General features: G+C 35.0%; 1 non-coding gene across 1 annotated transcript; it reads right to left on the reverse strand.

Annotated features, from left to right (window-relative positions):
- Positions 1-12,343: 12,343 nt before the first annotated feature.
- On the reverse strand, positions 12,344-12,450 carry LOC148764726 (small nucleolar RNA R71). The gene has a single exon (XR_016024302.1). It is a non-coding gene; the product is annotated as a small nucleolar RNA R71 (small nucleolar RNA).
- Positions 12,451-25,695: the final 13,245 nt, after the last annotated feature.

Consider the following 25,695-nt stretch of genomic DNA (forward strand, 5'->3'; position numbering starts at 1 on the left):
TTCTAATTTTAGTACTTAGTAAAATTTTAGATCAATTCTCTATGGGATCAATACTCTGCTTGCTTATATACTGTCTATTCGATACGTATACTTACGTAGTAGAATTTTAATTGACATCTTCACTGTTGTCTTGTTCAACTGCTTGTAGTCTATGCACAATTTCATTGATCCATCTTTCTTCTTAATGAATAACACCAATGCACCCCATGATGACACACTAAGACAAATGAACTCCTTGTCCAACAAGTCCTCTAGCTAATCCTTGAGCTGTTGAAGCTCAGTTAATGCCATTAAGTACAATGGTATAGATATCAAATTGGTACCTTGTACCAATTTGGTAATCTTGGCAACTCCTTAGGAAACAGATTAGTGTACTACTCCAAAATTAGCACATCAACCACCTCACTCACCATCATTTGGGTGTCCTATATTGAGGACTCAATTTTCCTTTCTTGCCGAACCTTATTACCCCTTTTGTTGGTGAGACCTTCAAAAATACGTGATCTTCTACTTGAAACTCCAAGTCTCTCCGTCTGTTATCAGTATATGATTTCTGTCTACTTTGTGCTATTAGCATCCTTTATCGAATCATGCGTATTTTCTCGGTGGCATCTTGTACCAGTTCTGGCCCCAAGAGTTTCCTTTCTCCCACTTCTAGCCATCCAATGGGTGACCTGCACCTCCGTCCATATAATGCTTCGAATGGTGCCATTTGGATGCTAGCTTGGAAACTATTGTTGTAAGCAAACTCCACTAAGGGTAGATATCGATCCCACCTGACCCCAAGGTCTATTACACAAGCCCTCAACATATCTTCCAATCTCTGTATCATCTGATCGAATTGCCCATCAGTTTGAGGGTGGAAAGCCGTGCTGAAGTCCAACTTAGTGCCCAATGCTTCTTGCAACTTTTCCCAAAACCTACTAGTGAACTGTGCTTTTTTTTTAGATACTATAGAAATGGAGATACCATGTAGTCGTACTATCTCATCTACATAAACTTGAGCATATTAGGTAGCCCTGTAAGTAGTCTTAATTGGAAGAAAATGGGCTGACTTCGTTAACTGGTCCACTATGATCCAAATCAAGTCATAGCCCCTACTAGTTTGAGGCAAACCCTTTACAAAGTCCATTGCAATATGCTTCCACTTCCATTTAGGCACCGATAATGGCTGTAGTAACCCTGCAGGCCTCTGATGCTCGACCTTAACCTGCTGACAAACTAGGTACTTGGAGATGAACTCAGCTACATCTTTCTTAAGTCTTTCCCACCAATATACCTCCTTCAAATCTTGAAACATCTTTGAAGCCCCTGGATGTACCACATAGGCTGCCATGTGCGCCTCCTCTAATATTTCTCTCCTTAATCCATCACTATTGGGCACATAAAGTCTGGTTCCATACCTCAATACTCCATCTGTGCCTTTAGTAAACATCTTTCCTTTCCTTTCTTGAGGATCCTCTAAGGCCTAGCTACGAACTCATTTTTACTTTGTGTTTCTTTAATCCGGTCCATTAAAATAGGCCTTACTCTAAAATGTGCTAGCAACGCATTTGCCTCTGAAACTTCCAAATGCACACCCATGTCTCCCAAACTATGCATCTTCCTAATCAAGGATCTCTTATCTATGGAGATATGTGCTAGGCTCCCCATTGATTTTTGGCTCAAGGCATCTGCCACTACATTTGCCTTATCGGGGTGGTAAAGAACAGTACAATCATAATCCTTTAGCAACTCCATCCACCTACATTGTCACAAGTGAAGATCCCTTTGCTGAAATATATACTTTAGGCTTTTGTGGTCTGTATATATCTCGCAAGTCTCACCATACAAGTAATGCCTCCAAATCTTTAAGGCAAACATGATTGCTGCCATTTCCAAATCGTGTGCGGGGTAATTCTGCTCATGCCTTTTAAGTTACCTTGATGAATACTCAATCACCTTCCCATGCTGCATTAATACACACCCTAAACCAACCCGCGATGCATCATAGAATACCGTACAACCCCTTCTGCCTTACGGTAGGCTTAATACTGGAGTTATGGCTAGACATGCCTTAAGCTTCTCAAAGCTATCCTCACAAGCATCTAACCACTCAAATTTTGTATCTTTACGTGTTAGCTTACTCAGAGGGGCAACTATTTTGGAGAAATCCTTCATAAAAAGATGAAAATAGCCAGTCAAACCCAAAAAGCTTCTAATCTCTATAACTGAGGTTGGCCTTGGCCACTTTTCCACTGCCTCAACTTTCTTTGGATCGACTTGTACCCCATCCTTGGATACCACATGTCCCAAAAATGTAATGCTTTCAAGCCAAAACTCACACTTGGAGAACTTGGCATACAATTGATGTTCTCCCGAAGTTTGGAGCACTATTTTAAGATGCTGCTTGTGCTTCTCTCGGCTCTTCGAGTAGATCAAGATGTCATCAATAAACACCACCACGAACTTGTCCAAATAGGGCTTGAACACTCGGTTTATCAAATCCATAAACGTTGCAGGGGCATTCGTAAGCCCAAAAGACATCACCAAGAACTCATAGTGTCCATATCTTGTTCAAAATGCGATCTTTGGTATATCTTCATTTTGGATCCTCAACTGATGGTACCTAGATCGCAGATCTATCTTAGAGAAACATTGTGCTCCTTGTAGTTGATCAAATAAATCATTTATTCTTGGAAGGGGGTGCTTATTCTTGACCGTTACCTTATTAAGTTATCGGTAATCGATGCACAATCTAAGCGACCCATCTTTCTTCTTTACAAATAGCACCGATGCTCCCCATGGTGAAACGCTAGGACGAATGAAGCCTTTATCCAACAAATCTTCTAACTAGTCCTTAAGCTCTTTAAGCTTCGCAAGTGCCATTCTATATGGGGGTATGGATATAGGTCTAGTGTTGGGGATCAAATCTATGCAAAATTCAATCTTTCTTTTGGGAAGCAAACCTGGTAGTTCCTCGGAAAATACATAGATGAACTCATTCAACACTGACACTTGGCTTATATCTCCAACCTTCGCCTGAGTATCCCTCACAATAGCCAAGTAACCTAAACAACCCTGTCTTAATAACTTTTTGGTAGACATGACCGATATCAGATTGGTTGGAGCATTACTCCTATCCCCCTGAATACTAAATGATGGTTCACCAGGAAAATTAAATCTAACCAATTTATGATAGCAGTCCACATTGGCATGGTAGGGTGATAGCCAATCCATTCCCAAGATCACGTCAAAATCTAAGGTGTTTAACACCAGTAAATTCACTAAAGTATCATTGTCCTTGACTCGAACTACACAAGACGTATATTCCCATTTCGCCACATATACCTCCTTTAAAGGAGTAGACACCACTAATTGTTCTTTTCTCCTAACATGATCCTTACCCAAACGAAGTGCAAAACATGGAGAAATGAAAGAATAGGTAGCACCAGGATCAAAAAATACTTGAGCATCCATATTACAAACAGAAAGAGTACTTGAGACCACTGCATTGGATGTCTGGGCTTCTTAAAGTGTTAAAGCATATACCCTCGCTTGGCCTTTACCGGTTGAGCTCTGACGTCCTAACCTAGAAGGCCTGCTTTGAGAGGAAGTAACAGTACCTCTACCTTTGGATCCGTTAGACTCCCGATCAGACGAGGTGGCTACTAAAGGAGCAAATGAGGTTTGTTGAGTGAAATCGCGAGTAGAACCTTGGGATTGATGAGCCATCGGGCAATTCCTCTTAATATGTCCAAGTTGACATCATAAGAAACAAATTCCTGTCACACGGAGGCATCTTCCTCTATGCCGTCCCCCACAAGTTTCACAACGACGGATAACTTGACTTCTCTACCTAAAGTCTTGCTGCCTTCCCCCACTAAAAGTTTTCTACCTTGATCTGATGCTGGCACTAGTCAAGTCACTCCCCTGTTGGGGTAATCGTGAGTCCCTCTGTAGGCCTTGACGGCAAGAAGATGAAACACCACTATTGAAGTCTCTACGACCCTGATAGCCCTCTGTCTTGGCTCTCTTTGCTCTATCCCTCGTAGCCCTACTCTCATTGGTCCTCATCTCAATCCGTTAAGCGCAATCCACTGCTACGGAGTAGGTATTGAAACCTTGAGATGTCACTACCATAAACAATGGCTCCACTAGCCCATCCACAAACCTTTGTATCTTCATCTTCTCTGTATAAACTAAATAAGGCACATACCGAGACAACTGTGTGAATTTTATGTCATAATCAAACACCGTCATACTAAAGGTCTTTACTGAAGCCTCAAACTCCCTAGCTCTAGCATTACGTACACTGAGTGGTAAAAATCAATCTAAAAAGGTTGTATTGAACTCACTCAAAGTCAACGGCACTGCATTAGTTGTTCTGCCTCTACATAAGGAACTATACCACTCTTGTGCCATGTCATCTAATCGAAAGGCGACTAGCTCGACTGATCGGACATTGGAACATCCCAAGGCTTTACAAATTTTCTCCATCTTATTTAAGAAACCTAAGGTTTGTCCGATGCATCAGACCCTGAAAATGACAGAGGCTTAAGCTTGAGAAAATTAGGAAGAGAAATCTCTAAATGACCCCTCTCAACCTCAAGATGTTGGGGATCGACCTGCCCTTGGGAGTTGGGGGATTTTTGTACTGTAGGTCTCCCCTCCACTATCCTTTGTATATTGTCCATACGGGTTGCCATCATCTCTATAACCTAGTTAACTCCCTGTAGGCCTACCGCCAAGTCCTCAATAGTAATACCCCCGGTTGGGTGTCTATCCACACCACCCAAAGATTATCCTTCCTCTCGTCTACTCACAAGCGCATCCGCCCTCACCAGCCTAGTGGCCCCGTCACGTCTACCTCACCCTTAAAGGGTGAATGCCTATGGCCTATCTATCATCTCATTAGGAGTATCTTGCTCCTCCATCTGTCTTGAGGCTGCTCATGTGTTAAGCGGCATTCTTACCTAGACAAGAGAAAACACCTATTATTAAACACATTTTGCACTTATAATCATATCTAAGGAAAAAGGTGGTTTCTAAGATAGGGAATCTATGTGGTCCCTTAGTTATAAAATGTGCCGCGGTTCACAATTCACAACTGAAGTTTCCACATAAAGACCCGACACTCTGCTGGACCAACAAAAGAAAATCTTAGGACCTAAATAACTTAGGGCTCTGATACCAAGTCTATCAGGACCTAAATTTCAGGCCATGACGGGCGCATTGGCCCAATGGACGTAGACCACTAAGCCCAAGCAAGCCTATTTATATAACTTGTTCATCATTCCATCATAAGTTATTAAAGTCACATTTCATAATTTCAATTCAAAATAATACTAATCATTGCCATCTTGTAGTGGCATTTTTGATCAAATATACATACATTGTCTAAAACATATATCTTAATTATTTACATCGGGTTTGTCTATACATAACAAAAAGGGATACTCGACTTCCAGTAGAGAGACTCGACGAAAGTTCAGTTATTGAATGCCGAGATACCTACCAAGAAAACGAATCTACAAGGACACCTCGACCTAGTTACCGGTTGCCTCCTGATCTGAAAACATGAAGTTGAAAATGGTGAGTATAAACCCAGTGAGTGAACAAAGGAAGGGAACAAGTAATCGATAAGAGAAGTTAAAGAAATCATAATGCACTTATTTTCAAAAACAATGCAACTTAGTTAAATTCTTATTAAAACCCCTCATTAAACTGTTAACGAGTTAATCCCTTGATGATGAAAGATCCATACATAACAAAGAATTTGAAGAATGAAAGCTTTAGTAATATTTAAGCAAGTCAAATGAACAACGGGTCCTCGCTGCAGCGGAAAGGCATTCTTGCTGCAGCTAAAGTTGGGCTCAAATTATCAACTGGACGAGCGTTTCTCAACTAATCGAGGGTTTCTCTCTAAAACCCCTCATTTCAAACTTAATTAAATAAATCCCTTAACGTTGGGAGTCCATGATCAACTATGGTGTTAATGAAATGGAAAATGGGGCAGCAACCAACAAGATAGCATGCTGGACAGAAAGTTTCTCGTTACAGCGAGATTCAAGAGGTAAAATAGAAAATTTCTCGCTACAGCGAAGAGCATCAACAACTTTCTCGTTGCAGCGAGAATCAAGCCAATATAACCCTCCAAACCCGAGAGTTTTTCACTGCAGCGAGGAACAGGACACCAACAACAAGTTTTCATTTTCTCAAGAAAAGGCCATTTAGCTGTAAAGACAAGATCAACTTGAACATGCTTAGAAATTTTCAAGGTTTAACATGCAAGATTCACATGTATTACAACCATATACCATACTCATAAACTTTCTATAACACACAAATTTATATATATATATATATATACACATCATCATGCATACCATCCCACCATCATCAGTTCATGTGCATTCCCACACCGCACATAGCTGGGTCATCATCAGCTCATGTGCACTCCCACACACACATAGCTGGGTCATCATTATCACACAAAAAGGAACATCCAATGCATATTATACATATCAACATATTGTGATAGCACATGAACCATTTATATGGCACATTTTCATAAGATAGAAACATTTCACCAAAGGCTTGTTCCCTAGGTATATTTTTAAAGAAAAGTTGGATAAAATCATTCAAATGTTTCACCCCAAATACATCTACATTTCCAAAGAAATTTTGAAATGCAAGTTCACTCACCTGTATTTGTTAAATCTTTACTCAACTCCAACTTCTTCTAATGGTCCAAATGGGGTGGTGGGGCTTCGTTGGAACCTATCATCACATTAGCATCATCACCATCAACTCAACTTGGCATTAATACTATTCCAAAGCTATTTTCTAAATTGAGTTCTATTAGTCATTCGTACTAACTTCCAACTACCATTAAATGGCTATTATTTGCATTACTCTAGTCACACTAAAAATTATTAAACAATCTTAACAATAACACTCACAAATGAAATTACTAGACATTATCAACAACTAAAAATAAATTTTAATTCACTACTCACCTTGGTAGCTTTGTAAATTTGAAATTCTTTTCAATAATTTTCAAGCTATTATAGAAACTCCCTCTTTCTCTCTCTAAAACACCTAGCTAGTTAGATAGAATATGGAAGTAAGACTTTTCAAGGGTTTTAAAGTGAGAGAGTGAAAGAGCACAAAGGTTTTATGAAAGGGTACACAAAAGCATGAAAAGTGGAGCTAGCTTGAGAGAGTTGTGGAAGCTTGAAGAGAACTCCCATGGAGGATGAAGAAACGTGAGAACGAAGAAATAAGAAGAAGAAGAAGAAGCTGCTAGAAATGTGAGAAGAAGCTGCTAGAAGATGATATTTATATCTCAAGCTTATCCAACTCCACTTTAAATTACGAAAATGCCCTTAACAAGTTAGCTTATTCTCCTCCAATCCTTTATGCTATCTTTTTACTCTTTTAACACTGGGACAAGGTTCATAATAGTCTAGAAATACTCGGGTTCAAGAAAACTTAAAAATTTTGACCCGAGATGAAAAATGACCATTTTGCCCCTACCTTGGAAATCATCATTATTTTTATTTCCTTCGTCATTTACCCTTATTTTCATCATTCATTTATGCCTTAGGCCTACTTAGGCCTTAATATTATTTGAAAGCATACTTCTAGGGGCTCACTAAGGAAATGATAAAATTACCCCTGGTTTGGGTTATCTCATCTACACCTACTTACGGGCCTATAGGGGTCGAGGTCTCACATGTATCCACTCACTTAATTGGAAAGTCGATTTCTAGCTCCAATCACAACTCCGTTTTGATGATATCCATGGAGTTTTCAAGTTCTCCTAGCATACAACAATCATAACCGATTATTTCCTAGAATAAAAATCTTGTAATAATCATCTAAGTACTTTTGAAATTACTTGTTTTTAGCTAAACTAATTTTCTAGCTAAAACCTATGCTTAGAAACCTATAAATCTTTCACCCTTACCTTAGGTGAGCTTAGATGCTTAAGAAAATCACAAACCTTTAGGCTTTAATCACCATTAGAAAATCTAGGCAATAAAATCATATTTTTGGGAACTAAAAATCAAGATTTAGAGTTTCCAAAGCTTAAAATGTCAGCTTAGTCATAACAACTCAAGACCACATCATTTAATCATCAAAAATGAAGATTTGAGTTAAAAATGAGTTGAAGGCTTTGAGTTGAGAGAAATACCTTAGTAAAATGGTTGAAGGTTGAAAACCCTCGAAAAAATCTTAGGTATTTATAGCTCTGAGTGTGAAAATACAATTATGCCTTTTTTATTTTTTTGAAATCGTTGAAATGTATCGATACATTTGGGCCATGTATTTACACATTTGGTTCTTGAAAAAATGTATCAATACATTATGAACATTTATTGATAAATGACCATACGTATCGATACATCATGAACATGTATCGATACATTTGAAACAAAATGTAATTTCTAAGATAGATTACCGCTCATTTTTACTTCTTTTCCTTTCACTCTCCATTTACTTAGGATATTTAATGTAAATAAGATAACAATCCCCCCATTTGGATTCAATAAAAATATAAAAGAATCAAAATCTAAATTTTGGTTTTAAGAACAAAATTGAAAAAGTTTGACTAAAATTAAATTTGAAGCTCCAATTAACCGTAGCAAACGTACTCTAATAATTATAGAAAAATCGTTTTTGGCCATCTAAAAATCAAGGGAATCATTACCACTATTTTTTATTTTTAAAAGATTGTTCTATAAAAATCACATATTTTGACCCCTTCCAAACTTGGAAAATTTCTGCTTCAAAGTGACAAACAACCAAAAGTCTTAAATGAATTCTTTTGAAAGTTAAAACTAAGTTTGGTTTTCAAAATATGTAATCTATATGCTCACTTAAGGATTTCCTAACTTATCCTCTTACCCAGGGTGGGATTTCACAATATGCTTTGGCAACTAATTAAGCTTTGTTTCTAGTTATGGCTCCATTTACATCCATTTTGTTCCTAAAAACCCATTTAGTACCTACAATTGGATGATCATTTGGCCTAGGAACTAATTCCAATACTTGACACCTTCTAAATTGATTTAATTCTTCTTGCATAGCTAATATCCAATAATCATCATCTAAAACCTCGTCAATATTTTTTTGCTCAATTTTAAGAGATAAAGGCTACATATTCACAAATATTTTGAACCTTAGCTCTAGTTTTTACCCCTTGATTAGGATCACCAATGATTTTACTTTCATCAACCTTTTTTCTTACCAATGGATAACTAGGCTCACCTTTTTCAACAATTTGTTTAATTTATTGCTCTTTTTTTAGTACTGCTTCTTCATTCACTTTGGTTCCTTCAATATTGAGATCAAGTTCCTCAATTTTTTCTTAAAGGATACCTATATCATCATCATAATTTTCCTCTTTAGGAAGAGGCTTAGAATCATCAAATAAAACATAAATAGATTCTTCAACAATTAATGTCTTTTCATTGAACACTTTATAAGCTCTAGAAGTCAAAAAGTATCCTAGAAAGATTCCTTCATCACTTTTAGCATCAAAACTAAAGGTTGTCTTTAGTACATAGCATTTATAACCAATTGGATGAAAAAAAGCAATGTTAGGTTTATTTCCTTTGTAAGGTTCATAGGGAGTTTTCTCCAATGTTGGTCTAACCATTACCTTATTTAAAATATAACATGAAGTATTAATGGCCGTGGCCCAAAAGTACATAGGTAAATTATTTTCACATAGCATGGTTCTAGCAATCTATTCTAGAGTCCTATTTTTTCTTTCCATTACTCCATTTTGTTGTGGAGTTCTAGGAGCTAAAAAATTATGGCTATACCTATTTTCATCACAAAGTTGTTCAAAACCTAGGTTTTCAAATTCTTTTCCATGGCCACTCCTAAAGGGAAATGAAGATTTTTAAAGCTTCCTTTTTGTGAGCAAGAAAGAAACCCTAAGAAAACCTAGTATAATCATCTACAATTACTAAACCATAATTCTTTCCACCTAAGCTAGTGGTCTTCGTTGGTCCAAAAGGATCTATGTGAGGTAATTGTAAAGCTCTAATGGTAGTTTGATAACTCTATTATATAGAGTTATTTTGACATATTTTGGGGGCTTAAGTAGCTGGATCTTTAAGGTTTTAGGTTTAGATTTTAGCATTTTAAGTGTTTTTCTAGTTTTAGTTAGATTACATGTTAAATAGTTAATTTAAGTTATTTTAGCTCAATTTTACTTTATTTTTCTTTCATTTACTTTAAGAGTTACTATCGATTTCTCTCATAGTTTATTGTAGGATATTTTATGAGAAATGTGCATGTTAGTTAAAATCGCACAATTATGGTGAAGGCTTCATTCATACATGTTGTGGTATTTCAAGGATAACTTGAGTTATAGAAGTCCAATGGATGAGATTCTTAACGCATTGGAAAGCTAAGAGAACGGGCCAAACTTTCATGTTTACCACTTTGATTAGTTCAGATCCAATCAAGGTGAAAATGGCAACTAAATATGAGGGACAGTTATAGTTCTGCACAACATGTTGATTGGAGACCGTAGCCTAGAGTGACTCATGGTTTTAGCTCTGAAGGAGTTAGGGCAGTAGAACTAGGAAGATCATGGCTACGACGCTAGAGTGCACCATACAAATTCTCGAGAGCAAAGGATCATGGTGTTGAGGAAGTAGCACCGCGACACTACAACACATTCCATGACACCGCAGTGCCAAAGAAGGCAATGCCAAAATGCTAGACAACTTGCCAAAAATTGATTATTTTGTGAGATTTCAGAAAATATGTCTTTTTTAGCATATTTAAGGAGCCTTTCTTAAAGAATTGAATGAAGAAAACGATAGCAGCTTTTCAAGAGATTCGAAGCTAAGAATCAAGCAAGAGAACAAGAGCAATCAACAAAGCTTCAACATTAGTTTATTTCTCGCTTTTGTGTTATACTTATTTTGTTTGTTTTAATTCATAGCTAAATTTCTTTGGATATTGTTTTATTTAGATATTATGAATTAATTTGCTTTTCTAAGATTATAGTGGTTTCAACATATAGTTTGAATATTAGTTTCCCTTTTATTTATCATGAATGGGTATAGTTTTGCTTATGCAAATCTGTTCTTAACGCCTTTAATTGTTTGATCAACGATTAACTGATTTATGAATCTAATTAAAACTCAATAGAAAGATTTTAGATTGGACTAAGATTTGAATAATATATGCTCACATCACTTAGGTGATTTGATTCACGATTCGAGGAGACATACGCCAATTGCCATATGAAGCCAAATTAGGACACTAGCGTAATGAACTTAATTTAATTTATTCCTATAGACATATAGTGAACTAATTAAGTTAGGTATTTGTGCAAGCATCTCCACAGAGACTTGTACATAGCTTTGGATTCTAGGTTAATAAAATCACCCAAGAAAGATAAACAATAAGAGAAGTTGGTATCAAATGAAGTGTTGAATGAAGCCATAATCCTAAGTCTTTAGTCTATTGTCTTTCTCAAATAGATTTAATTTCTGCTAGTTATTTTTGTATTTATTTTAATTAGTTTTTCTGCAATTTCTAGTTGCTTAAAAAAGATTGATTTGTTATACAATTTTAATACTTAATGAAAATTTAGAAGCAAATCCCTATGGCAATGATGCTTTACTTCTATTATATTACTTGTTCAGGATAATGAGCACTTGCATGAAAATTCGACAACAAGTTTTTGGCACTGTTGCCAAGGATTTTGTTTTCTTTATTATTTTTTAATATTAAAATTTTATAGATTAATCTTAATTTAAGTTTTATTTCTTTTTTTTTGCAGGTGTGTTCAATCATTGTATGAGAAGTGCAAAAAGCTTGGAGATTATACCTTGTGATCCAGAAATAGAAAGGACATTCCACATACTTCGACAAGAAAATCAACAAGGTTTTGCTTAAACAAATACAATGGCTGATCAATAAGAATAACAACAAATCCAAGAGTGCGTAGCAGCTAAAAATTGTTGCTTAAGGGAATATGTTGTCCCATTGGTGAAAGGGATTCCATCAAGCATTTGAAGGCCGGTCATTCAAGCCAATAATTTTAAGATCAAGCTGGCCATCATCACCATGATTCAAACTTCAATCTAATTTGGGGGCTACCAAATGATAATCCAAATGGCCATATATCAAACTTCTTAGAGATTTGAGATACATTCAAACACAATGGTGTCACAGCTGATGCAATTTGTTTAGAGTTTTTTCCTTTCTTATTGAGGGATGAAGGTAAAGCATGGCTAAATGCACTCCACACTGGCTCAAAAACAACATGGGATGATCTTGCTCAAAAGTTCCATGCTAAGTTCTTTCCTCAGCTAAGACAACGAAAATGAGGAATGATATTACATCATTCATGCAGGAAGATTCTAAATTGTTGTATGAGGCTTGAGAAAGATACAAAGAATTACTTCGGCATTATCCTCATCATGGTATTTCAAAGTGGCTTCAAGTGCAAACTTTCTATTTTGGCTTGAGTGGGCATGTTCAGAATACCATTGATGCTGTTATAGGAGAGGCTTTAATGGCTAAATCAATTGATAAGGCATATGATTTGTTTGAAGAGATGGCTGCAAACAATTACCAATGGCTAGTAGAGCGATCAATGTATAGTAGAGTAACTTGAATTCATTATGTAGTTGCTTATTCAGCATTATCTGCATAGGTAGCAGCTTTAGTTAAGACACTTGAATCTTTTAGTACTAACTCCATTTAAAGTCCTTTTGTAGCTTATGAATATTGTGGAGATAATAATGCAAGCCTTTGGTGTCTTAGTTTGATAGAAATAGTGCAATTTGTGGGGAATATACAGCAAAATCCTTACTCTAACACTTACAATCCAGGGTTAAGGAACCATCCAAACTTCTCTTGGGCTAATAATCAAGGGTCTTCCTCAACTTTAAGGCCAAATGCACATCTAGGATTCCAACAGCAAGCTAGAGCGCCTATCTAAAAAAAGAAGCCAATTATGGAAGATTTGCTAAGGTAGTACATGACATAGAATGATAGCATTATACAAAGTCAAGCAACTATCATTCAAAGTCAAGTTGCATCACTTTGAAACCTTAAGACTCGAGTTGGTCAACTTGCCAATTTATTAAACAACTGACCTCAAGGAACATTATCGAATGATATAGAAGCAAATCTAAGGAAAGATGGCAAAGAAAATGTCAAGGCCATCATTTGGAGATGTGGAAAGAAGTTTTAAAACTAACCACAAAAAGTTGCATAGAAAGACTACTGTGGAGAGTGGACCTGAGATTTCAAATTCTAGTAAATAATGTCAAGTGGAAGTGACTAAGGTAATTGTACCACCGTATTTTCCTTAATGTTTCAGGAAGCAACAAGAGAAGAACCAGTTTTGAAAATTTATGGAAGTGTTTAAAATGCTTCACATCAACATTCATTTGCAAAGGCACAAGAGCAAAGGCCTTCATATGTTAAATTTCTGATAAGGTTTTATCCAAGAAGAAGAGATTAGGTGAGTTTGAGACAGTAGTATTCACTAAGGAGTGTAGTGCAATCATTCAGAATAAGCTCTCTCCAAAACTTAAAGACTTAGGCAACTTTACTATTCCATGTGCAATTGGTGCTTTATTCTTTGCCAAGGCTTGAAGTGATTTAGGGATGAGTATTAATTTGATGCCATTCTCATTTATAACATGTTGGGTTTGGGGGAAAGTAAGCCCACCCATATGACTCTTTAACCGGTAGATAGAACTCTCTCATATCCAAGAGGCATAATGGAATATGTGCTTGTAAAGGTGGATAAATTCATATTTTCAACAGACTTTGTAGTTCGTGATATAGAGGAAAATAAAAAGGTTTCTATTATCCTTGAGAAACCTTTCTTACAAATAGCCAAAGCACTCATTAATGTTGAGAAGGGAAAACTTACCTTAGGAGTATAGGATCAAGAAGTAACATTCAATATTTTTAAGGCCTTAAAGTTTACTAATGATCATGATGAGTGTTTTACAATTAGCGTGATAGACAAGGCTACAAGTAAAGTCTTCATGGAAAGTCATCCCGATCACCCACTTGAAGTATCATTGATTTTTGAATCTGAGCCCGATAATGAAGAGATCATAAAGTGTGTCAATGCATTGAATGGCCCATCTCAAGTGTTGGGAACTCAATTTGAGTTCTTAGATTTGTCTTCCTCTTTATCCTCACTAGTGAAACCTTCAATTGAGGATTGTCTTAAGTTGGAACTTAAACCATTGCTGAATCATTTGAAGTATTCATATCTTGGAAACTCATCTACTCTTCCAGTTATTGCTACATCTGATATTACTAACAAGCAGTAAGAAAAGTTGCTTAGAGTTCTAGGAGTGCACAAAAAGGCACTTGGGTGGTCAATAGCTGATATAAAGGGGATAAGTACTTTAATATGCATGCATAAAATTTTGTTAAAGGATAATCATAGAGCCACTATCAAGCATCAAAAGAGATTGAATCCAATCGTGAAAGAGGTGGTCAAAAAGGAAATAATCAAGTAGATAAATGCTGGCATCATTTATCCTATTTTGGATAATGAGTGGGTAAGTCTAGTGCAATGCATACCAAAGAAAAGTAGGATGACAGTGGTGGAAAATGAAAACAATGAGCTCATTCCCACAAGGACAGTCACTGGATGGAAAGTATGCATGGATTACAAAAAGATGAAAAAAGCCACAAAGAAAGATCATTTTCCTTTACCTCTCATTGACCAAAATGTTAGATAGGTTAGTTGGAAGTGAGTATTATTGTTTCTTGGATGGATACTCAAGATATAATAAGATTGCCATAGCACCAGAAGATTAAGAGAAAACAACTTTCACATGTCCCTATGGTACCTTTGCCTTTAGAAGGCTGCCATTTGGGCTATGCAATGCTTCAACCACATTTCAATTATGCATGATGTCTATCTTCTCGAATATGGTAGAGAAAACCATAGAGGTATTTATAAATGATTTCTTAGTTTTTGGCAATAATTTTGATGAATGTTTGTTCAATCTTGACAGGGTGTTGCAAAGAAATGAGGAGAGAAATCTAGTTCTAAATTAAGAGAAGTACCATTTTAATGTTTAAGAAGACATTGTTCTTGGTCACAAGGTGTCTAGCAAAGGATTGGAGGTGGACAAAGCAAAGATTGAGACCATTGAAAAGCTTCCACCACCAACCTTGATAAAAAGCGTTCGGAGTTTCCTTGGACACGTTGGCTTTTATTTGCAATTCATTAAGATTTTTTCCCAAATTACTAAACCCTTGTGCAATCTTTTAAAAAACGATATCCCATTCAAATTTGATGACACATGTCATGCTGCATTTATAGAATTGAAAAAAAAGTTGACAACTGCACCCATTATTGTAGTTCGTGATTAGTCACTCCCATTTGAGCTTAAGTGTGATGCTAGTGATCATGTTGTAGGAGCAGTATTAGGACAGAGAAAGAATAAAATTTTTCATTCTATATATTATGCAGGAAAACCTTGACAGAAACCCAGATGCAAACTACACCACCACTGAGAAATAATTATTAGTTGTTTTATATGCATTTGACAATTTTAATTCATACTTGATTCACACTAAAGTTACTTTTCTTGATGAGCAATTGTTACATGTTGGTCAAAAGAAATTACCATGTTATGCTGATTATGTCAACTTCATTGTAAGAAAGCTTCCACCTCCAAATTTAACTTCTCAACAAAGAAAGAAATTTCTGAATGATGTTAAATTTTATATGTGGGATGAACCATTTTTGTTTAAGCAATGTGCTGATAGAATTATAAGAAGGCGTATTCTAGAGGAGGAAGTTAAAAACGTGTTAAGACATTGTCACTCATCAGAATATGGGGGCGATTTTGAAAGAGATAAGATAGCAACCAAAGTTCTTCAAACAGGTTTGTATTGGCCAACGTTGTTCAAGGATGCTCATAACTTTGTTTTCCATTATGACAGATGTCAGAGAGTGGGGAACATTTCTAGAAGGCATGAGATGCTACTTAACAACATTTTGGAAGTAGATATCTTTGATGTTTGGGGAAATGATTTCATGGGACCATTCATATCCTCATTCAACAATCGATACATTTTGGTGGTTGTGGATTATTTGTCAAAATGGGTAGAAGCTTCAACCTTGCCTACAAACGATGCTAATGTGGTGATGAAATTTCTTTAAAAAGAGCATTTTCACTAGATTCAGTACACCAAGAGCTATCGTAAGTGATGAAAGAGGTCACTTTTGCAATAAATATTTTACAGCATTACTCTCAAAGTATGAAGTGACACACAAGGTAGCCACAGCCTATCACCCTCAAACAAAATGGACAAGTGGAAGTGTCAAACCAAGAAATCAAAAGAATTTTAAAGAAAGTGGTATCACCATGAAGAAAGGACTAAGCCAAATAAACTTGATGGTGCATTATGGGCATATGGGACAACTTACAAAACTTCGATAGGTGCGTCCCTGTATTGTTTGGTTCTTGGATTAAAACACAGTGCATTTTAGGCCATTAAGAAATTAAATCTAGATTTCGAAGCAGCAGGTGAGAAAAAATTGCTTCAATTAAATAACATAGATGAAATTCACTTGGATGTTTATGAAAATGCTAGATTATATAAGGAAAAGACAAAGAGATGGCATGATCAAAGGATTGTCGAGCTACATTTTGAGCCAAGTTATCAAGTATTGTTGTTCAATTCATGATTAATGTTATTTCCGAGTAAGTTGAAATCAAGATGGTCGGGACCCGTTAGTGTATCAATAGTGGTTCCACATGGAGCAATGAAAATAATTGATGGGATGACAAATGAGACATTCAAGGTGAATGGGCAAGGACTGAAGCATTACTGAAGGGAAATATTAATTGTCAATGATCATACATCCATCTCTCTGACCCTAAATAGCTCCACGAAAGTCCAACTAATGACTATAAAAGAAGCGCTTCTTAGGAGGCAACCCAAGTTTCTGAACGTAGTTTATTTTTGCTGTTATTTTTAGTTATTTTTTTTATAAATTTTGACTTATCATTTTATGTTTCTTTCCTAGTCTAATTGTTTTATATTTGATTTTTCAAGTTTTAGGATTACATAAGGTAAGTAAATAAGTAAGTAAGAAATGACACCACAGCGCCAAGGAATTTGATACTACAGTGTTGCGATGATGCCTCTTCTCATACAGAAACACGAGAGGCAGCCGTTGCAACACCAAATACTTAGCATCGCAATGATACACAACGACCTAGACCATACATTAGGCTGAGGCTAGGTTGTCATGGTGCCAAGAAAGTAGCATCATGGTGCCGCGTTAAAGGTTTTTAATTTAAAACCTGTCGATCTGACACCTTCTCTCATAATTTCTCATATTCTAGGGTTTTTTTTCTTTCTAAATTAAGATTTTTCTTTCTGCCTACCACCCACTATGCACCCATCACAAAATTTTTGCACTAAATCACTATTTGGTGGCAAGTAAGGTTATACCATCACATCATTTTCCACATTTTCTACATTCTCTATTCAAGTAAGTAACTTTCTTTTAGGTATTTTCTATTTCGTTAGCTTTGAATATTGTGGAAGAAATAATGTTGATGATGAATGGGTAATTAAAATTTTCACAAGATTGGAATAAATACGTTGGATTTTAATCACTTTACGTTGATTTATGGTGACTTTAGTTGTTAGATAAGGGTGAATGATGAACATAAAATTTTGCATTGGCATGGCATTTATGGGTAGTGCAATATGTGTAAAAATAGTGATTTTCTAATTTAATGGTTAATCTAATTGAGTTGTGGTTGCTTGTTTTAAGGATAATTACTATCTATTTCTGTGTAAGGGATGGCACCCAAGAAAAGAACTCATGGTAGTAGTAGTGAGACTCAATTTGATCATAGCAAATTTTGTCTACTGATGTGGCTGAAAGACATACCCAATCACTAGTACATAAAGTCCTTATTCCAAAACGTGGCATTGATCTCCATCCTAAGCTATATAGTGTTGTTCATAAGGTCCTCACAAAGCATTAATGGGAGCAATTTTGTGAACAACCTGAGGTAGTCGTCTTAACTGTTGTTCAAGAATTTTATGCCAATGTTGTCGAACACTTGAATGGCTAACTTTTTATGTGAGAATGTCAGCCTTGTGTAAGAAAGTAGGTGTGAATCGGGATAGGAATGAAGAAATTTTGTAGCTTAAAACTCCTTAAGATGAGAGAATTATGAATCGGCTTAATACTTGAAAGTTGTCAACTGTCAGAGGTAGTTCTTCTTCTATTCCACGTCGTCCACCACCATGAAAGCCACCTAATCATCTTTCCATGTCTCAAAGGATGGAAAGGATTGAACTTTGAATGCATCACCAAGTGGCATGTCCGTAATCTATTAAGCAAACGATGCATGCTTATGCCGACCATATTGGTATGGATATGACTTCTTTTCCTACTCTATCGGATGATCCACTATAGATGACCTGAATGATGAAGATAAGTAAGAAATCTCTAAAGGTGAACTGAAAGTCAGGGGAGTATTCCTTTACCTTACTTTTCTTAACATTGGGGATAATGTTATTTTTAAGTTTGAGGAGGGGGGGATTTTAAGTTTTGTTGTTAAGTTAGTGAATTTTCATTTAATTTGATGCATTTGTATTTGTTTAAAAAAGTTTATAAATATTTGAGCTAGATTTAATTGTGCCAGTTTCGTTTAATTTACCTATCCAGTGATGAGAACGTAGTTATATTGCTATCTTGATTCTTTGCAAATGTGAATATTGTTTGAGTGTTATGTAGATTCTTATGCTAAGCTTCATTGTTATGATGAAATTTCTATATATTGAGCATTATGTCTTTTGCTTAGATTCATTGTACGTATTTAGAGAAGGTTTATGTGATTGTGACTTTTTAAATTATGTATTGAGTTCAAGAATTTGTTTGATTCTCTCTAGAGATGAAATCTTAGGCTATTCTTAGGTAAGGAGATGATTTAGGCTATATTTGGACTGATTGAGCATTTTGTAGCCTTCCTTTACGTAATTTATCCTTAATTTCCCCCTTTAAGCCTAATGACACCTTTTCTTTGTTTGAACACTTAATTTTTAGCCTTAACCCTTATATTGATATTTCCAACAATTCTTGCATCTCTTATTCCTAAGTGCATAAGTCAATTTAAGGAGTTTTATGAGCTAGGTAATAAAAAAGGTAGTAAAGATGAAAAATGAAGAAAAGTTCAAAAATATGATTGTATTCATCTCACTACCCAATGAAAGAAATAAGTTTGAGGGTGGAAATTGAGTAAAAGAAAAAGAAGAAAAACAATGAAGTGTTGAACAAAAGAAAATTTTTGATGAAAAAGTGGTATATTAGGTGAAGGAAAATAAAGCTCTAAATAGGTCCTAAATTGCCGACGTGCTTAGGGTGATTTGAGCTATACATTATTTCATATCTACCTTGGCCTTAGCCAAACATTACAAGCTAATTAAAGTCCTATTAATCCTTAATTTAGAGTTAGTCTACATTAGTGAAGAGAGAGATGAAAAGCAAACTTATGAAATTTAATTACTAATTTGAACTTTGCATGAATATAAACTTATCAGGATTGTACAATGTTCTTGGTGAAAAGATTGCACACACACACATGGAAATTTACTTAACGATAAGCTTGCATTTGAATTGAATCATGAACTTGAATAATATTTATGTGTTACTTAGAGTTATAAATATGGATTTAACTTTTGAGGATATTAACGGTGATTAATGAAATAGTGCATTTCATTTCTAGTTAAGTGTTTTCTTTGTTTAAGTTATTGCATTTTGTTCTATGTTTTGCTCAAGGACTTGCAAAATATTAAGTTTGGGGGTGTGATAACTCTATTATATAGAGTTATTTTGGCACATTTTGGGGGTTTAAGTAGCTAGATCTTTGATGTTTTAGGTTTGAATTTTAGCATTTTAAGTGTTTTTCTAGTTTACATTAGATTACATGTTGAGTAGTTAATCTAAGTCATTTTAGTTCAATTTTACTTTATTTTGCATTAATTTACTTTAAGAAGAGTTATTGTCGATTTCTCTGATGGTTTTGTGTAGGATATTTGATGAGAAAGGTGCATGTGAGTTAAAATCGTACAAGTATGGTGAAGGCTTTATTCGTATATGTTGTGGTATTTCAAGAATAACTTGAGCTGTAGAAGTTCAATTGATGAGATTCTTGATCCATTGGAAAGCTGAGAGAATGGGCTATAAGTTTACTGTTTACTACTTTACCTAGTTCAGATATGATCAAGGTGAAAATTGCATTGGAAAATGATAGGTAGTTACAATTTTGCATGGCATGTTGATTGGAGGCCACGACCTTGAGTTACTCATGGTTGTGGCATTGAGGGAGTTAGGGCCATAGTTCTAGGAAGATCATGGCCATGGCACTAGAGGGCACCATACAATTTCCTAAGAGTAGATGACCATGGCGCTACAACACGTGCCATGACATTGTGGCGCCAAGGCGGGTAACATCGCAGTGCCAAATGACTTTCCAAAAATTCATTGTTTTGCAAGATTTTAGAAAGTATGTCTTTTTGAGCTTCCTTATGGAGCCTTTTTGAAAGCATTGAAGGAAGAGAATGGTAGTAGCTTTTCTAAAGATTTGGAGCTAAGAATCAAGCAAGAGAACAAGAGCAATTGAGAGAAATTCAAGATCAACAAAGCTTTAACATTAGTTTATTTCTCTATTTTGTGTTATACTTATTTTCTTGGTTTGAATTCATGACTAGATTTCTTTGGATATTGTTTTATTTAGATATCATGAACTAATTTACTTTTCTAGGATTATGGTGGATTTCAACATGTAGTTTAAATATTAGTTTCTCTTTTATTTATCATGAATGGTTATAGTTTGCTTATTCAAATCTGTTCTGAATGCCTTTAATTGTTTGATCAACAATTAATTGATTTATGAATCTAATTGAAACTCAACAAAGAGATTTTAGATTGGACTAAGATTTGAATAGTGTATGTTCATGTCACTTAGGTGATCTGATTCGCAATTCAGGTGGACATATGCCAATTGCCATACATAGCCAAATTACAACATTAGCTTGATGAACTTAATTTAATGAATTCCTATAGACATAGAGAGAACTAATTAAGTTAGGTATTTATGCAAGCATCTCGATGGAGACTTATACATAGTTTTGGATTCTAGGTTAGCAAAACCACCCAAGAAAGATAAATAATAAGCAAAGCTTGTATCAGATCAAGTGTTGAATGAACCCATAATCCTAGGTCTTTAGTCTATTGTCCTTCGTAAATATATTTAATTTTTGCTAGTTATTTCATTATTAATTTTAATTTTGTTTTAATTAGTGTTTTTGGAATTTCTGGTTACATAAATGAGATTGATTTGTTATCCAATTTTAGTACTTAATGAAAATTTAGAAACAAATCCCTATGCAAATGATACTCTACTTCTACTATATTACTTGTTTGAGATAACAAGCACTTGAGAGAAAATTCGACAACATAGTTACATCCTTTTAATATTTAAATGAACTTCTCCTATGTTTGCCTTTAGCACAAGCATCACAAAGTTGATCATTTTTAAAGTTTAATTTGTAGAGCCCTATTACAAGGTCTAGAGATAATAGTTTTGAAATGTTGCTCATGCTAGCATGTCCTAGCTTCCTATGCCATAACCAACTATCTTCTTTCTTTTTAGCCATGAAAAATACATTCTTAGAAGATAAATCATACAAGAAAACAACATATGTATTACCTTGTCTATGACAAACAAAAAGAGTTTTATTTGTTTTAATATTAACAACATGACAAGTTAATCAAAGCTCTTGTTAGAAAGTTTACTAACACTCAAAAAATTATGCTTAAGACTATTTACAAATAAGGCATTTTCAATTTGAGAGGAGGAATTTTTACCAATGATGTCAAGCCCGACCTTATAAAGTACTTGCCATGTCTTTCATGTGATTGACAATATGCTTGCATACTTGGAAAGCCCCGAAAAATCGACAAAAGTCGATATGTACCAAATGGTACTATTAAGTTGAATTAAGCCTCGAACTAGTCTAAATAGAGATCTTAAGATGAAATTGAGAATTTTAAAATCCCAGAATGACTTAAAATGATGATTTGGAGTTCGAAGGGTGAATTGGAGTCAATTTGGAATTTTCATGTTATAGGGGCAAAATTGTAATTTTGTCACTAGAGGACAAAATGGGAATTTTTAGAAAAGATTTTGATCACATTTGACTCATTGGAGTATGATTTAAGTTTGAGAGGTGAAAATTTAAATTCTGACATTTTTGGAGTCCTAAGGGCAAAACGGTTATTTTACGAGTTTAAGGGGGCAAAGTTGAAATTTTGAAATTTTACACCACCTAACACTTTTAATGCCCATGGATTTCAGCCATTAACTTTTTACATTCTGGATAATTGAAACATTTTATATGGTGGAGAGAGATTGCTTAATGGATAAGTATTACACATGGACCAATGGAAACATGCCATGTGTCAAGCTTGGATTATTCTAGAATTTCCTTGTAAAATCTATTTAAAACTCTCTTAGTCTCACCCATATGACTGGCCAAAGCATGAAGTGAAGAGGAAAGGAAAGAACACAAACCCTAGGTGGGAAACTTGAAGAAAAAGTGTGGGATTTCAAGGGATTAAGCTAATAAAGGTAAAATTTTGTGATTTTATCTTGTGATTTACACTACCCACGCTTTCTTTTTCATTTTCCATGCTTAGAACTCAAGTTTGCATGATGAACCCATGTTGGCCGAATTTGAGAGGAGAGGTTTTGAGCATTGATTTTGCTAGATTTCAAGCTAATTAAGTGTTTTTGGTTGTTTGGTAATGGAAAGTATGAAAATCTAGCAAGGAATCACTTTGTTTTTCACAAACCCACAAGAGGCCGAATTTTCTAGAGAGGATATTGAGGCTGAAATTGATGATATTTCATGATATTTTGGTGGTATTTAATGATTAGTGAGGCTAGAAATTTAATGGGAAATTTTGGCATGAAAATATGAATTTTTACCTAAGGTATAGACATGTACGATTTATGGTTCGGACTGATAAATTGAATCATATTCACAGTCATTGAGGTATTTTAAGTATAATTGGAGTGTAAAAAGTGAAAGAAATCGATTTGGAGTTAAATTGGAGGTTTTAGCCAATTATACCGAGAATAGTGCGAATTAGGTCGAATATCGTATTTAAACGACTATTCGGACATTTTGCATCACATTTCGTGCATTCATATAGATTTATAGAGCCTGAAATAGTTTATAATAAATTGACACAATTTATTGAAATTCGTGTCACGTATGATATATAGGTGGTGAGCCCTATAACAAGGGTAAAGAGATTGTACTCGATGACTAGGAATAGGAGTATATCAAACCCCTAGTACTGTGAGTAACCTTACTATCATCTTAATTATCTAAAGTATGTTTTATTTGATTTTGTGAATTTTATGGAAAATGAATTAAATGATTAATTTTTTGATTTTATAAACAAAATGTGATTTAGTGAAATGATTTCATAAAATTGTTTTAAAATTGAATAATGGTTTTTCAAATAGAGTAATTGGAGACCATTTGATGTATTGTGAATTTATTGTTCTAATTGATTGGCTTATGACAATATTGGCATGAATGACTGAATTGGTATTTGTGTTGAAATGTATAAACTATTGTTTGCCTTGATAGGCTGGATAATGATAAAATTGCCATATCATGTTGTTGAATTTTTACTGTGTGGTGGGTTTAGCTTGCTGCAGTGGGCTGGTTCTGTGGACCAACCTATTAGAGGGGCACGGAACCTTGTCATATATATGTACCTCGATTGGAGAGGAACATAGGGTAACTTCTGAGGTCAAACTTTAGAGTTCACTTTACGCCCAACCACCACGTGAGGGGAACTCGGCCAACGCTAAGGAACGGCTATGTTTTCAAAACAAAAACATGATTTATACATACATAACTTTTTAACAGCCTTGGCAGACTGGGTTTAGGATAGCCCTCGGCCAAGGTATCCCTGATGACTGAGAATGACAATGATTTTGGCACGAGCCAAAGTTTTAAGAAATTCATAAGCCATGTTAATTACTCAATTTATATGAATTGATTTTATTTGGTTGAAACAAGTTGAAAGTTGATGAATTTCAATATGTTAAACTGTTTTATCTGTCTCCATTTACTCGACTTTAGATGGTTTAGATGGTATCTATTTATTCACTGGGATTTTATAATCTCACCACCTTCCTTTTTAATCATTTCAGACCCGAGGTAGCCTATGGATAGTAGATATCGTAAAGGATTATAGTCGGCTTGACTACTCCAAAAACTGTAGGTTTACTGCCTTTGTGCACTTTTGTTCCTTGTGGGCCCACGAGTCACTGTAAAGTATATTTCATATCCCGGTTATCTGTATTATAATATGTATGAATTTATTTAGCTTTTACATTACAAAAATTATTTACCGATAACTCTATAAATATTATTTTACAAGAAATTAGAATATTTTATTGAATATTTTAATTTTATTCAAATAGTTGTAATATCATTTTTAATAAATGTTTTAGACCCCCAAATTTATTTTAAATCATGAAATATGTGTTTTCCACTCATCTACTACATTTTAGTCGAGTTTGAAAAATTTTGCGAAAAAATGACGAAAACGCCCCTATGAGGCGAAAATTATTTTTTCATGATTTTGAAAGGAAAAAAGATTAAAATTCTTTAAAAAAGAGGTTTGGCGATGATTACTCATAGGGGAGATGAAAAAAATGGTACTAAAGTCTTGCGGGGTTCCGGTTGGCACTCCAGGTAGCGAATGTCTACCAGGACGTCGCGGCGGTTGTCACGGGCTCTAGGGAGTGTCGGGTCATGACAAATGATACCAATACCTTCAATATGGCCTGTTGAGTTTTCACCAAAGGTTACATTTCCTCATTTCTTTGGCCTTAATTCCTTGAAAGACTCTTTGGTTCTGATCATGTGTCTAAAGCATCCACTATCAAAATACCATTGCTCTTTTTCTTGTGTTTTTGACTTTAAGCAAATGAGCTCTTCCTACAAAGACAAAATTCAAACATTTGACTTTGGTACCCAAATTTTCTTAGGTCTATATGAGTTAATGTCTTTGGTTCCTTTTGAGACCCACTCCAATTTTATTACCTTGCCATGTGGAGGTTTGTTTCCTTTTAAAACCCATACACTTTCGATTTTCTTACTTTTATAAGTGGTGGTTTTCAAAAGGCAAGAATGAGTAGAATGCCAAACTTTATGACAATAAATACATCAAATAAAAAATTCATATTTTTTATTTCCTTTAACGAAAAAATTTTTAAAGCTAGTTTCCTTTGAGTACCATCATAGCCTCTTCCTTCTTTGTCAAATAATGCTCTTTGTTTTTCTAGAATGTCATTCAACTTTTATTGACTCATGTTGAATTCTGAAAATGTAATCTGTAGGTTCTCTTTTTTTTTTTTCAACTCATTCCTCTTAATTTCCAAGTCCTTAACTACGTTCTCTAGTTCTATCTTTGTCTTGACTAAAAATTCATTTTCTACTTTAAGTTGGATAGATATTCTTGTATTTCAATGTATTTTCTTCAAATTCAAATACTAAGTCATCATATGCATCTTGTAGTTCATAAAATGAATATGAGTCTTGGTCTAAAATGTTGACTCC

This window comes from Theobroma cacao, chromosome 1 (genome assembly GCF_053813885.1).
Source record: "Theobroma cacao isolate CCN51 chromosome 1, ASM5381388v1, whole genome shotgun sequence".
Lineage (NCBI taxonomy): Eukaryota > Viridiplantae > Streptophyta > Magnoliopsida > Malvales > Malvaceae > Theobroma > Theobroma cacao.